Below are 14,254 nucleotides of genomic sequence, written 5' to 3'. Positions count from 1 at the left end.
AGACACAGGCGATGCAACTGAAGTGCACTTATTTTCCTCCCTCTATTTGCAATACATTAATATGTACTGATAGACAGCTTGATATATGTACGCTACTAAATGCTTGTTTTCGCTATGTCAAATTCAATAGAATTTGCTGTCAAATAAGTGAAAACTGATTGTCAACAAAGGCCTTTAGACGTGCGCATGCGATGCTTAATCGGCTATCCGTCCGTTTTAGCCCATAATATGATCGGTAAAGGTATGGATAAAGGAGTTAAAGTTGTGTCTAAATAGGTCGTAAAAATTTTACATACATAGTTAAAACCAGCCTTAAGAATAAGTCTAAAGACGAATGCACAAACGAAGAGGGCTATTATGATGATGAGGACGAAGACGAAGGCAAACAGGGAACAATAGGAAGGCGAATGGTAAGACTAGGGCCAATAGTAAGAGCTATACATAGTTACTAATTTTTGCTGTATGAGTTGATCGAAAAAAGTTTCACTTTCGGAGTGTGGCCTAGCGCCCTTTATTATTTTAAGACATATCTGACATTATTGATTAACCTCGGTGGGACGGATGTGCCTCCTCCTGGCACTCACACAGGGCATTCACAATGCCTCCGAGTGGAAGTACGAGTCATTCGTAAGCGCCGCCCTAACCTAACCTCTGACATTTAGCCGTTTAACTAATTGATATTACTTCACAAAAGTACAGTGCCAGAAGCGTAGATCAGAATATGGCAAAGTAAGTTAGCAACTTAAGTTGTGAATTGTCGTGAGGACGTATCTAAATAGAAACTCAATATGTACTACTCCTACCAAGTACTTACCATTATTATTATTTTGGTAAATTACAAACTTGTCTTGGTACATTGGGCATTGGACTTCGATGTCTCAAATCATAAAAACCATACAGCGCTGGTACACAAAAATTTACACAATGTGCATTGAGTATACAAACATGGAGAGTGAATGCTCGCGAAACCTTTGATGGAGCTTTGCAGTGATTGCTAAATATTAGTTAAAGCTTTCCTAACCTGCGATTGCGTTTTTCGTTCAGTTCTTTAATATTCTATGAAATAATAAAATAACTTTCTCAAGCAAATATACAGTATCGGTCATATCTATAGCACGCCATTACAAAGTGATATTGTGTGCCACTTATGTTTATTTATTTATTTTTAAGAATTTTCAATTAAAATACAGTTCTTTCTCTAACAAAACCCCATATAAACCCAAGTTTAACAATTTATAGAAAACTTCAAAAAAGTGCAACAAATTTTCACCTAAGTTTCAAACTTTTTTCTCGGAAGTGTTAGATTTTTTTCGAGTACACAGTTTTTTAGCCCCTGCAATTTTAGTCTGATAATGTGCAAATTTCAAGTAGGTACGAAGTACCGTTAATTTTTTAGAATTTTGTTAGTCGCATTGGCTTCCATATAATGAATAAACTCAATTTATTTGTATATGGAGGAAAGCCGCAACACCTTTGGAGAAAAAAATTCTAAAAAATCAACGGTAACTTTCAGTCACTTGAAACTTGCACATTATCAGACTAAAATTCATTGGGCTATAAAACTGTGTATTCAGAAAAATTCAAACACTTCCGAGAAAAAAGTTTGAAATTTAGGTGAAAATTTGTTGCACTTTTTTGAAGTTTTCTACAAATTGTTAAACTTGGATTTATATGGGGTTTGTTAGAGAAAGAACTGTATTTTAATTGAAAATTCTCAAAAATAAATAAATAAACATAAGTTGCACACAATATCACTTTGAAATGGCGTGCTATAGATATGACCGATACTGTAAGTGTATATATATGTATATATCATTCCGCAGGTGATGAACTTAAACTATTGTTGTACTTACACTTACTTGTATACACTTCGCTCCATTGCCAATTGCCTTGGCCCATCTTCGTTACTCGAGTGCCAATCGCCGGTGCTTTAACTGAGTACAATAGCATTGGATGGCGCGATTTCGTTTCACCAGCAAAGTGGCTTTATTTCAATGTAACCATTTGTTGTCAGTTAGCTGAAAGACAATATCTACATTGGTCTAAGCATGTTGTCTCGCGAGATTTCGCTGTGATTCTTCTGGCTGGTCGCAAATAAGGGCATCAATGCTACAACTAGTCTGCCGCGCCGCTTGGAGATCAGCCTGTCTTGACGGTGTTGGCGAATGGATGGCTTTCTTCGCAAGCGGCTGGTTGTTGGCTGTTAGCCTTGATTTAACCAGTACGTTGAATTTTTCAGTGGAAAATCAAAGAATTCTGCGCATTTCCTTGGGAACGATGAGCCGCTTTGGAATTGCACTGATGATCGCACATTTCGCTTTGCTGTGCGAATGACTTTGAAATTGTTGTCGGCAAATTTATTGCAAATACATAGATAAATGTGTACACGGTTAAAAAGTTGGGTTTTAATTTTAAACTTTTTAGACTACATATATGACCAAACTAAATTTAGTTTGAAATACAAACTTTCCAAGTTTAAATAAAAAGAGAACACATATCGAGCCCTAACCGCCAATATAACGCAAGCGACATTTTTTTCAAAATTTTCTTTTTGATGCAGAAATGTATCTAGATGCTCTAGGAATATTTCTGCATCAAAAAGAAAATTTTGAAAAAAATTTCGCTTACGTTATTTTGGCGGTTAGGGCTCGATATGTTAGGTTTAGAATTTAAACAAATCGGTTTAAATTTTAAACCCAAAAATTTTCTATTTCGGTATAGATTTCAAACAAAATTTTCTATATGTATATGAAACCTAGAAATCTAGAATTAAAAGATTTTACGTGTGATAGGGCGCATATTTGAAATCCCGAACTTTTTGGTTTTAATTTTAAACCATTCATAGAAAACATCATTTTCTCGGATGCTTGGACTAAACTTTAAACCTGAATATATTACAAATTGCTTAAAACTTATGATTGGTTAAAAAAGTAGACTATAAACGATTAAAAAAGGCAGCTCGGTTTAAAAATTGAACCCTAATTTTTTACCGTGTACATACATTGTATTTATCTATGTACGCACTTAAGAGTATATGTTGGTTTAGTCGTACATACATATGTACAGCGTGCCATACATACATATATCGCTCCACTGCTACGGAAATGCGTCGATTCGACGTGAAAGTTAAAGTGGAGACAGGATGTGCAGAAAAGATGAACTCGGTGAGGCTGCAATTGATTGGTATACCTATTCACAAAGCATTTAAAAGCCAAACGCAACAACATATGTATGTATGTATGTATATGCAGAATACATAAATATGTACATTAGTATGTAATAGGTTTGCTGTCAAGACTCGAAAATGCGATTGAGAGGACGATTTTATTTGCATTTAAAAGTTTGGCGCTTTTTATCTAAGTTCGTTTTGAACCTACATAGCTTCCTCCCGTAAATCAGTTTTAGAATAGATTTAGGTGGAAATGTAGGCGCGAATGTGAAGGTAAATTGTATTTTGACACCCCATCATGAATGACAAATGAAGTGAGTGAACTGCGCCTTTGAGGACGGACCATTGCCTGGGGCTTTAAGCTTTAATTGCCAGTAGGCGTTCGTATTCGAAGCGCAGTGGGAAGAAAAGAAGCTAACGCGATTAAAGCCAAAAGTCAAGTTGAAGTTGCTAAGTTGCTGGAGCCAACCCGGGGAGGCTGCTTTGCCACCAGTTGTTGGGTTAGTGCGTGGGTGGTCTCGTGGGTCTCTTCTTCGTTTTCATATTTTTTTCTTCGCCACCTTAAATGAGAATTCGCTGCAATGAACAACACAATCGTCGCTACCTTTGCCAATGTTGAATATTTTGATACATACTCGTTAATAGACATACAAAATATTGTATTTCCACGGCACTCCTTGCTCGTTGCTGAAGCAACTCAAATGCCAAGCCGCTCATCTGCAACCTCCGCTTCTTGTGCCTTTAGTTCGCACTTCAAATATCGCAATCAATCTTCGGTTTGAAAAAAAGAAGCAATTTTCAACAACTGCAGTTGAAGTTGAATGCCAGCCACAGTTGACTTGAGTATGCTACGTCCACAGACTGCATCCAACGATATATACAACGTGCATTTACACATTGGGGTGATCGTTCCTGCTTTTGCTAAACATTTGTTTTTTTATACGCTTACCACAGAGTTCCTCTGAGATCGATGACTAGCTGTTTCATTTAAGTAATTTTTCATATCGACACCTCCAAACCATACCATGCTAAGTCATGAGAGACTAATAGGGCATTCGCACGAGGCGATTTTACAGGCAACAAAAGTTGAATGCGAAGTTGAATGAGAAGTTGAAAGTGAAAAAGTTGCCATTCCTACTCAGACGAGGCGATTTTCGATTCAACACGGATTGTTATTTACATTAGCTCTGATCCAGTACTCCATGAACTTACAGGATTGTACACGAACTTGCAGGAAGTTGTAGGAAAAATGTTCCCGTACTCTAAAATCCTCCAAAATCCTGTAAATGAGAGCGACTTTTGGAGAGTTGTGTAGAGAATGAAGTTGCAAGATTTTACCCGAACTTTTTCTTCTGGTAAAATCATGAAAAGTGTCAAGCAATCACTGGTTGACGTTTTTACAGGAAAAATGGTTTTTTTGTTCCCGTACTTTTTGTTGTTACTCACTTTTTACTCTCACTTCAGAGAGTAATTTTGCTGTTTGACAGTTTTACAGGACGGAAAGTATTGGATCAGAGCTATTATTGAAAATCAATTTAAATCGCAAAATTTTATCAATTGGCGTAAAGTTGGTAAGCCAAGCGTTGGTAGAGGTGCTTTTAGCGAAGCTGAAAGATAAAATAAAAGTAAAAAAGTAAAAAAGAAAAAAAGTATGTATACAGAATGTAAACAAACACAGGGTTGCAAGGAAAAAAAGTTGAACAAGCCAAGTTGGTCGCCAGCCAACTTTGTTGAAAGCGATTAGTTGAAAGGCCGTTCGGACGAGGCGATTTTTGCTTTCAACTAAAAGTTGCCTGAAAAATCGCCTCGTACGAAAGCCCTATAAGGGCCAATTTCAAATGAATATTTAAATGCCACTTAAGTTTAATTGTAGATTGTTGTTTAAATGCCATTTAGCTTTCGTTGGGTTTCAGATCAATTTTGTTTAAATATGCCAAATAATTGGCAGCACTGCTGCTTGTTCCTTGAAATTGTTGTTGCATTTGCTTGTTTGTGCTGAACAGCTGATTGTTTTTTGGTGGGATTTGGTGGGATTGATTACACAACGTACCAATCAATCTTGGTTGTTTGGTACAAACACAGGGTTGCATATCTCAAATTTAAATAGCCAATATTGGTCATTTAAGTTCAGACTAAATGAATAGTGGAAGTTAATCAACAATCTCTACTTAAGTAGGCCATCTGAAATTGGAAGTTAGTCAGATTTAGCATAGTATGGTTTGGAGGCGTCGATATATGTAAATAAGTATGTAGTTTTTACCATGATAAATACATAGCAAGGTAGAACCGTTCTCTCAATTGGTCGGCCATGATTTTTTCTGACGTTTGCAAACATTTTAAAATCATATAAAATTGAAAATAAAAAATGAAATTGTTCACAATTGTTGTTGTTTGAGATTAAAAATGAGAATGTGTGTGTGAGAGCTTGAGTTCGAATTTTAAAATTAAATTGCTGGCAAACGTCAGACTGCCTCTCAATGATTTTACCTAGTAATTTTTTTTATCATGGGTTTTTACCAGAATGCTGCCAATTGCTACAATTTCTAGGATTTTTTGATTGAAAATCGTGCCTAATAAACCGAGGAGAGAACGAATAAAACTCAGGTGCTGCTCTATGAATGTAGCCTGATGCTAAGCTGCACCGACTTTCTTATACTGGATCTTCATGGCAATACTCTTCTACAGTGTACTAGTCTGTGTGAATAACATGACTGGGGTACTTAGGACTTTATCGAAGTATTCGAGTTTATTTCTGCCATGAAAAAGTTCCCACAAAAACCATTTGCCATTGGGAGTCGGCGTAAAACCGTAGGAGAAGCTCCGCCAAACTCGCAAAAAAAAATTGAGCGGAACTTTTATTTATTTATTTATTTAACTAAATAAGGGGATGATGCAGTGAAGGTGAAGATTATCGTGGCCTGGATTAGGCCCACTAGCGACAAGGTTCGGAAATCGCGATTATAGAAGATCTGCCAATTTCACAACATTCCACTAAGCGTTAGCAGAGAAGGTGTGGACCAACACAAACAAGTTTTAGCATATTATTTTTTTGTTATTTAATTTTAGATATTATTATTTTTTTAACATCCCTGCAAACCATTTTTTCAGAGTATTCTGCATTGTAAAGAAATTTTAAAGAATTCGTTAAGATTTAATTCGATTTTTTGCCGAATTTTCTAAAATGAAATAAATTACGCACACTTCCATTCTTTTGCGAAATTTCGGAAGAAAATCTGTGAAGCAACGAAAATAATGCTGCTATGTGAAGAATATCTTTCAGAATTTTTCCAGAATTTTCTTTATTTTTCGTACAGAAATTTCTTTACGAGTTCGTGTCAACCCCTTCATATAATTTTCTTTGAAAATTCGTAAAAAAATCGTTACAGAAATCCGATACTCCTAACGATTTCCTTAAGATTTCGGGAACTTTGGTTTGCAGGGATATTTCATTCATTCTCTGCCTTCGACAGAAACAACATTTTGATATGAAACAAAATGGTTTTGAAAGCTAATGTTATTCCCTTTCATGGGAATTGAGCAAAAATTAATTGGATCACGCTCGGCTAACTATTAGTGAGTGTACAAACGTGGAACAGTTTGTGGGCTTTAAATCTCCTGGAGTCGGCTCTGACTAATCCAATAGCACAATTTGCAGAAGATGCGGAACGAATGGGGAGACTGTGGAGTTCATCGCCTGTATGTTTCCAGCTCTTAGCAGTTTGCGGGTGTGATTTGGTCATAATTTTTCTGGTAACGCTATGCACCTTAATAGTCTGCGGAGCCCACTGCGTAGCTAGCCAACCTAACCCAACCTACATAATTGATCGAAATATACTTAACATGTTTTCTTGTATCTAAAAAAATACGGAAATTATTAGAATTATTAGAAATATCACTGGGGGGCTTTTGTACATGGACTACCCTAATATGGATGTTTGGATAAACCATCATGCAAAGACGATACTGCGGACGCAAAGTTTACCCAAGCCGTGGTTGGTAGCTTCGGCGGAGGAAATCACATCTTGGTTGTTGTGAAAATATGTTGAAATCAAAACGCGCATGCGCGCAACCACATTCGCGTGTTTTGCTTCAACTTTGACTTTGGCAGAGATAATGCCGGCTCTGTTTCTTCTTCTTCTTCCTCTATTGCCAGGTACTGCTGATGTAGCTTCTATGCTTCTACGTTCGCTGATTTTTTGGTTCGTCTTTACTGTTCGCACATTTACATATATCCACAGAAAACAAAAAAAAAGAACAATCTCCAAATCGCACTACGCGACCAGCATCTGGCGAATGGATGCCCCAGCGCTTGAGGTTTAACAGAAGTATGGTAAACAGCGGAAGAGCCGCGCATAAATCATAGCAAGCAGACACTACCACCGCAGCACTCCGTGCCGCAGCCAGTCGATGCAGTGCCACACTACAGTGAGGCTGACGATGGTTGGTTTGGAGGAGACTGCTGCGCCGCAGTTGAGGTCGTTGATGGCTTAGCAGCCGCTACCAGCTGCTAACTGCTGAATGCTGCGATCGTTGTTGCTCCACAGTTTCTATCTTCATTTAATTTCATTTACCAGAAGCCACAAAATCTGGTGCACTGGGTCAAATGTTACTCATCACTCCAATTTGAATTTGCTGGCAGGGCCTAAATCCACGCGCCATTCTTCAATCTACCATCTTTGAGCTCTCTTACATACTTATATATATACATATATGCATATAGTATATATAGTATAGTGTAGTACCACATTGCCCTGCGTTGCTTAAGTGAGCGTGTCTGAGGTGTCCGAAATGTCCGAAGGCGATGAAAAGATAAGCATGTTGAATAGCTCTTAACCCTTTGTGCAGCGATCAAATTTAATGAATCTTCTATGTACATACATATGTATAGGTTGGGAGGAACACACATTGTCTCACCCACACGCGTACGTGCCTTTTTTGGTCGAGTAGCTTTCGTTGAGGACTCCGCCGCGAGCCAAGGAATAACGACTTTTTAAATGTGCCATATTTTGTCGCATTTTATGTGGTGCGTCTGTCTACCTTTCATTGGTGTCTATTCGCCCTAGTTTTGATGAATCCATGGCTAATGCGATGATGTTGATTTCTTCTTCAGCATCTCGATGACGTTCATGCCATGCAGTGGCAGTGGCAGTAGATTGGTGCTGGCCGGGCTGCCAATGTGTGTCGCTCTCATGTCAGTGGCGCACTTAGCATGGCACGGTCGCATTTCGCCGTAGTTTATGGCTGCACTGATGAGGCGTGCGCGAACTCATGCTTGTTGTTGTTGTCGTGTTTATCGTGGCGGTTGCAATTGCATTGCTACGCAGCTGTTATACGATTCCATTATTACGGAAAGTAGCAAAGTATCGGTTAAGTTGTTGTAGTTGTTTGTTATCGCTTGTGTGTCTCCCTTCTTCCGTTGCCGGTTGCATTCTGGCTGTGCCGTTGTAGCGTAGCGGGAAAATAAGGTCACATTTTACAGTTAGAAAATGTCAGTTGGTGATTGAAAATTATTGCAGATTCACGAACAGTCGCCACGCTTTGCTTCACAGCGCACAGCCCGCCTCGGGCGCGGAACGGTGAGCGGTGATGTTGACGCGGTGGCAATGTTGCTGCTGATCTTTACCGTTTTCTGCTTCGCGATATTTGATGTGCTGTCTTAAAAGTCAGCAGCCAGCGCGCCAATGCCAGGAGGCCGTGTGTCTGCTGCGGCGCATCTGCTGTTGCCGTGTTGTTTGTTTTGGCTGGATCTAATTAATGTCACAGTCGAATCAGAAGCGAAATTGCAGTCAATTGTTTGCTGCCAACTTTCACCGCCCACCACTCACGAACCGATTGGAATAGCGGCTGAAATCGTTTGCTGTAACGATTTTTGAATTTCGCCAACTTAATCAGCGCCCGCGCCCCCCTGCACGCCCACTTATCAAATTCGTGGGCTTTGTGTGTGTATGTGTGCCTGTGCACTGTGTGTGTGTGTTTATCCTCATTTAGCCAATTGTCGAGCTGCTATTTGGTCCTTCCGCTGATTGCAGTGCTGTTGCGGTGACTGCAGTTTATGGTCTCTTTTAATAATCTGTTGGCGCATTTTATGTTAATTTGCATATCGCATGTTTTTTTTTTGAGATCGGAGAGTCCGCCGCCATGGCATTCTGATGCATTTGTGCAAGTGCAACGGGCTGAAATCCATCAAAGCGGTCTGGCAAGCGACTGTTGCTGTTTGAAAGTAGCCCGTTCACCGCCACGATCGGTCCCGGCCATTCTAAAGCCACCGGCGCGGCGCACTCGTAGATTGCAATCGAATCACCGGCTAGTGGCCAGAAGTCGCATGCCGCATGCATGTAGCAGATCGCCGCCGTTGCATTGGTTGCTGCTATTTGCTCAAACAACTTTCAAGTCATTTGGGCAAGGTTGTCCTCGATTTAAATTTATTCAATTTCCGTTTATAATATAAAGGCGACCTGCTTAACGGTGTCTATGGGTTTCGCTGCAACAGCAACCGAAGTTTTCACCAGAGTTTTCCACCAGTGCCACATTCGCGCGCTATGATGGCTGGAAAAGCGCTTGCGCTTGCTTGCGGTTGCGGTTGCGGTAGCAGGGAATGGTGAAGAAGTTGGTTGGTTGCATCTATGAAAAGTGCAACTTTCTAGTTCTGGTCACTGCGTCTCTGATGCCAGCCGCACAGAAATGATAACAAATTCACATACGCTACGCACACAGGCACATAACTAGTGTATGTATGTATAAAGAGCTCCCTAGCTCCCGAATGTGTTAACCATGCCGCGATTGTCATTTCCCGTGATTTAAACAGAGAACAGAAGCGCAGAATAGAAAGTGATCACAAAAGTGCAAAGCTTCGCACAGCTGCTGCGTCGACTGGTCGGCTGGTAGCGTAGACTTTTTCTTTCTGCTGGCAGTTGTTTTGCCTGCAACAACAAACAAATATCAACAGCCGGCCCAGAAGAAGGATGACGCTGGTTGTCAAGCTGTCGCTGAAAAATTCTGTTGATGGTTGCGCTTTCGATCAGCTTGCGATCTCATTTTCAGACACGACTTAATACTTCTAACCACTTTTTGAAGTAAAAGGTTAGAAAAAAATTCACAGGAAATACACGGAATAATTGAAAAGTTAATAATATTTGGTTATTTTATTCCGATTAACGATTTCGCTTTTGATTATTCGAAAAATTAATCGATTAATCCCGAAACAATAGAACCAAGCATGGATGTAAAACGTCTTCCGTTTATAATGAATTTGATATGCGAATATAAAAGGGTATGCATTAGGGCTGTGCGATTAATTGATTACTCAAAATTTTAATTAATCATAAAGTAAATAACCCAATTATTCGATTAATTGGAAATTATGATTACTCAAAAGTTCAGTTACTCGAGTAATCAAGATTTTTGATTAACCAAAAACAAAAATATTTGAGTAATTTGCTTTATGATTAATCAACATTTCGAGTAAAATGAGTAATCAACATTTCAACTCTTTACATATGTATAAAGTAGTTAAAGTTCCTTGATACTTTGAAAAAACATTTCTGTTTTCAAAAATTAAAACGAAAAATTTTTTCATATAAAGAATGTACACGAAAAAAACTGGTCACAGTTAAAACGTTCTAAAACATAAATATATTAATGGAATTCAACGATATTTACATATATTTACATCTAAACTTAGTTTTATTGAAATTCGTTAAAAAAGAGTTAATTCTCCTTGCTCCTTCATTAGCCCTTGCACAGAAGTTTCAGTGATTTCCTTGGAAACCAGCTGCCATTTATTTTTGAATTGTTGTGCGTTTTTACAGCTTTGTGGGTCTTAAGAAGCTTGGATTTCATAACGGCCCAGTAGGTTTCGATCGGCCGATGCTCTGGACAATTAGGTGGATTCACCTCTTTTGCTACAAAATACACTTTGTTTCTATGTTACCATCCTAAAGCCATTTTTCCGTAATGACATATCGCGAGATCAGGCCAAAAAAGCACTGGATCTTTATGAAGCCGTATAAGAGGTAAAAGTCGCTTTTGCAGACACTCCTTAACATAAATTTCTTGGTTAATTGTACCAGTGCTTACAAAAGGATCACTTTTGAAGCCGCATTGGCAAATTGCCTGCCAAATGAGAAACTTTTTGGGAAATTTGTCAAACTTTTTGTTTTTATATTTATCTGCAACATTGCCTCTTTTATTTGCAGTGTGAAATTCGCGGCCCCGGATTTGTTTAAAATCGGCTTTTACGTACGATTCGTCATCCATAACAATACAGCCAAATTTTTGTATGAGACTGTCGTACAATTTCCGAGCACGTTGTTTCGCCAACAAATTTTGCTTACCGTTGCGATTAGGTGCTGCATTCACTTTGTAAGAACGTAGTCCTGCTGTTTTGCATACTTTTTGTATATACGAAGACGACATGTTTAATTTTTTGCCGACATCTCTTACCGAAAGTCCAGGATTTTTCTTAAAAGCAGATAACACTTCCTTTGCCTTAATTTCGCAAGCAAATCCTTTTTTTCTGCCACTACCAGGGTTCCTTTTTAAAGATAAACATTCATTGTATTTTTTAAGCACATAAGTAACGGTAGACTTTGGAAATTTTAGCTTTTTTGCGATGTCGTTATGGAACATGCTGGGATTTTCCAGCTTTTTGCGCAATATTAACTCGCGATCGATTTCTTTCTTGGTCCTCGTTTCTACACTGATTTTTGTTACTAAAAAGAAATGATGCAGTAAGGTGGAAAATGCTTCCAGCTTTTTAAGTGTCTACCGATTTTTATTTTAATGTTATGATTAACCGAGCTATGCTTGGTTATGTGCGACCAGTTTTTTTCGTGTACATTCTTTACAGAATGTAAAAATGAAAATAAGCATTTTCCAAAGTAAACTCTTTTAACGAGCAAAATTATTTTTTTGAGTAATCATATTTCAAGTAACTCGATTAATCATGGTTTTGAGTAATCAAAATCTTGATTACTAGAGTAATTGATTAACCGAATAATTGATTAACCAACTTGCTCGAGTAATCGAATAATCGCACAGCCCTAGTATGCATTATAAATATTCTCCAAGGCCTGGGATCGAGCCCATTTGCCGACTAACATTAAATAAAAGGTTTTGTTCCTAACAGCGGTCGCTACTCGGCAGGCAATGGCAAACATCCGAGTTTGTTTCTGGCATGAAAAACAGCTTCTTATAAAAGTAAAATCGCCGTTCGGAGTAAGCGTAAAACTGAAGGTCTCTCTTCTTTGTGTGGAAACATTAAGGCGCTCGCCTCAAAACGAAGGAGAAGCTCCGCCAAACACTAACATATGTATGTGTAAGCGCCAATCAATTATTATTACTATTAATAAAGCTTTATTTATTTGATTCTTTCAAAATAATTTCCACCACAAGCCATGCACTACTCTATCCGTCGAAACCAGTCCTTAAAACCAGCTTGCGTGAGGTGTACTCGTGGCCCTCAGAAGGCCCGAGTCACTAGGAAGTTGTCTTACTTTTTTATTCAAGTGTATTTACGGTGGTGTTGGAAAATCATCATCTAAGGACTGATCTATGCTTAAACCTCGTTTTGAAATTTCCCATGTCTCTTATTAAGCATCATAGTGTTATTTCTTGAAGATTTCTGAAGGCAAAAAGTCTTATACGATCAAAACATATTTATTTTTAACGATTTTATAGCAAAAGATGTATTTTCCCATGTAAGACTAAATATGATGTTGAGTTCCCTGAGGGTGAGTGCTGGTTTAATTTCAGCACTGAGCCCGCACTCGCACATTGTCGAATCTTCACTGATGGCTCAAAAATTGACTCAGGGTCAGGATCTGGAGTATTTTTCGAAGTTAATGGGGATAAGCTTAAATTTTTATCTTGGGGAATATGCTTCGGTCTTCCAGGCTGATGGAAAATAGGTGGAGCGGAAGGAGTTTACGTGTCTGCAGCGACAGCCAAGCTTCACTTAAGATATTGGCCAGCCCTCTATCTAACTCCCAACTACATAGTTTGGCAATGCAAGTGTCGACTAAATTAGGTTGGTAAACACAACGAGTTTGCTCTACTCTGGGTCGCTCGGAAATATCTGACCATTTGGCCACAGTTGGCTTAGACCACCATCAGAAACTGGGTGAATACTTGGCTCAGCAATGACTGGGAGGAGTCATCGAGGAGATGCAGGTGGGCAAAACTCAGGCTGCCTTCAATCTCAGAAGGTCTATCTAGTTTTTTGCTCTCACTGAGCAGACGACACTGCAGACAACTTGCTGGACTGCTGACTGGACACTTCACGTTGCACAAACGCCTGACTGTGATAGGCGTAAATGACAACTCCATTTGCCCATCCTGCCTTGAAGAGGATGAGACGGTGGAACACTTCTTGAGCTTCTTGCTTGCTTCGTTGTTTGTCATCGATTTTTTTAGATTCGGTATTTTTTCTATTGTCAGTTTCTGAATTTAAAGTTTGGGGTAAAAAGCTTTGCGGTTTTGTTTCAAGTTTTGTGTTTTCGCATCACTTTAAAACTCGGAGCGAGCATGTGAGGAGTTCATGGTGAAGAGAATGTAAATAACGTTAGCGCTCGGAGAGCTCTTAAAAGTATAACTCCTCACAGTAAGCGAGTACTTTTGATACCTTCATCTTCAAATAGTTCGACGAGCTTTGGGAATATGTTAGAAATGTGACAGCAGGGGATCCACCGAAACCAGTAAAGTTTTGAAAGGGGCGAGAAAAAATGTTTGGGAACCTCTGCTGTAGCCCTTTTAATTACACCACCTACACATGTATGTATGTATGGATCCCTATTTTTACGTCCTAAACTGTACCGAATCATAGGTGGAATATGCGCATGCGCACTTCGGGCCACTCTCGATTGCTGGTTGTGAAAATAAATGCTTTGGTCTTTGCTCTTCTGAATTTGATGATTTCTTTCTAAATATTTGCAGGTAAGCAAATCTTTCTGGATGTATTCATATGCATATATACATGGATATGTATGAGTGTGATAAAAATGAATAAAGGAAAAGGGTCAAATTTGGATGGCTACACTCAAACACATCGTACATATTTGGGTATGAAGATTTGTACATACATACTTA

General features: G+C 38.8%; 1 protein-coding gene across 1 annotated transcript in view; it reads left to right on the top strand.

Moving 5' to 3' along the window:
• Window positions 1-14,254, top strand: part of LOC108361366 (uncharacterized) — a gene marked incomplete at its 3' end in the record, with an annotated part of 166,799 nt that overhangs the window by 89,593 nt on the left and 62,952 nt on the right. The window lies entirely within an intron of this gene.

The sequence above is a fragment of the Rhagoletis zephyria genome, unplaced genomic scaffold, assembly GCF_001687245.7.
Source record: "Rhagoletis zephyria isolate East Lansing unplaced genomic scaffold, Rhagoletis_zephyria_1.1 Rzeph_scaffold_00745, whole genome shotgun sequence".
Lineage (NCBI taxonomy): Eukaryota > Metazoa > Arthropoda > Insecta > Diptera > Tephritidae > Rhagoletis > Rhagoletis zephyria.
The sequence above is the reverse complement of the archived record's forward strand: the minus strand, read 5'-3'. Positions and strand labels throughout refer to the sequence as shown.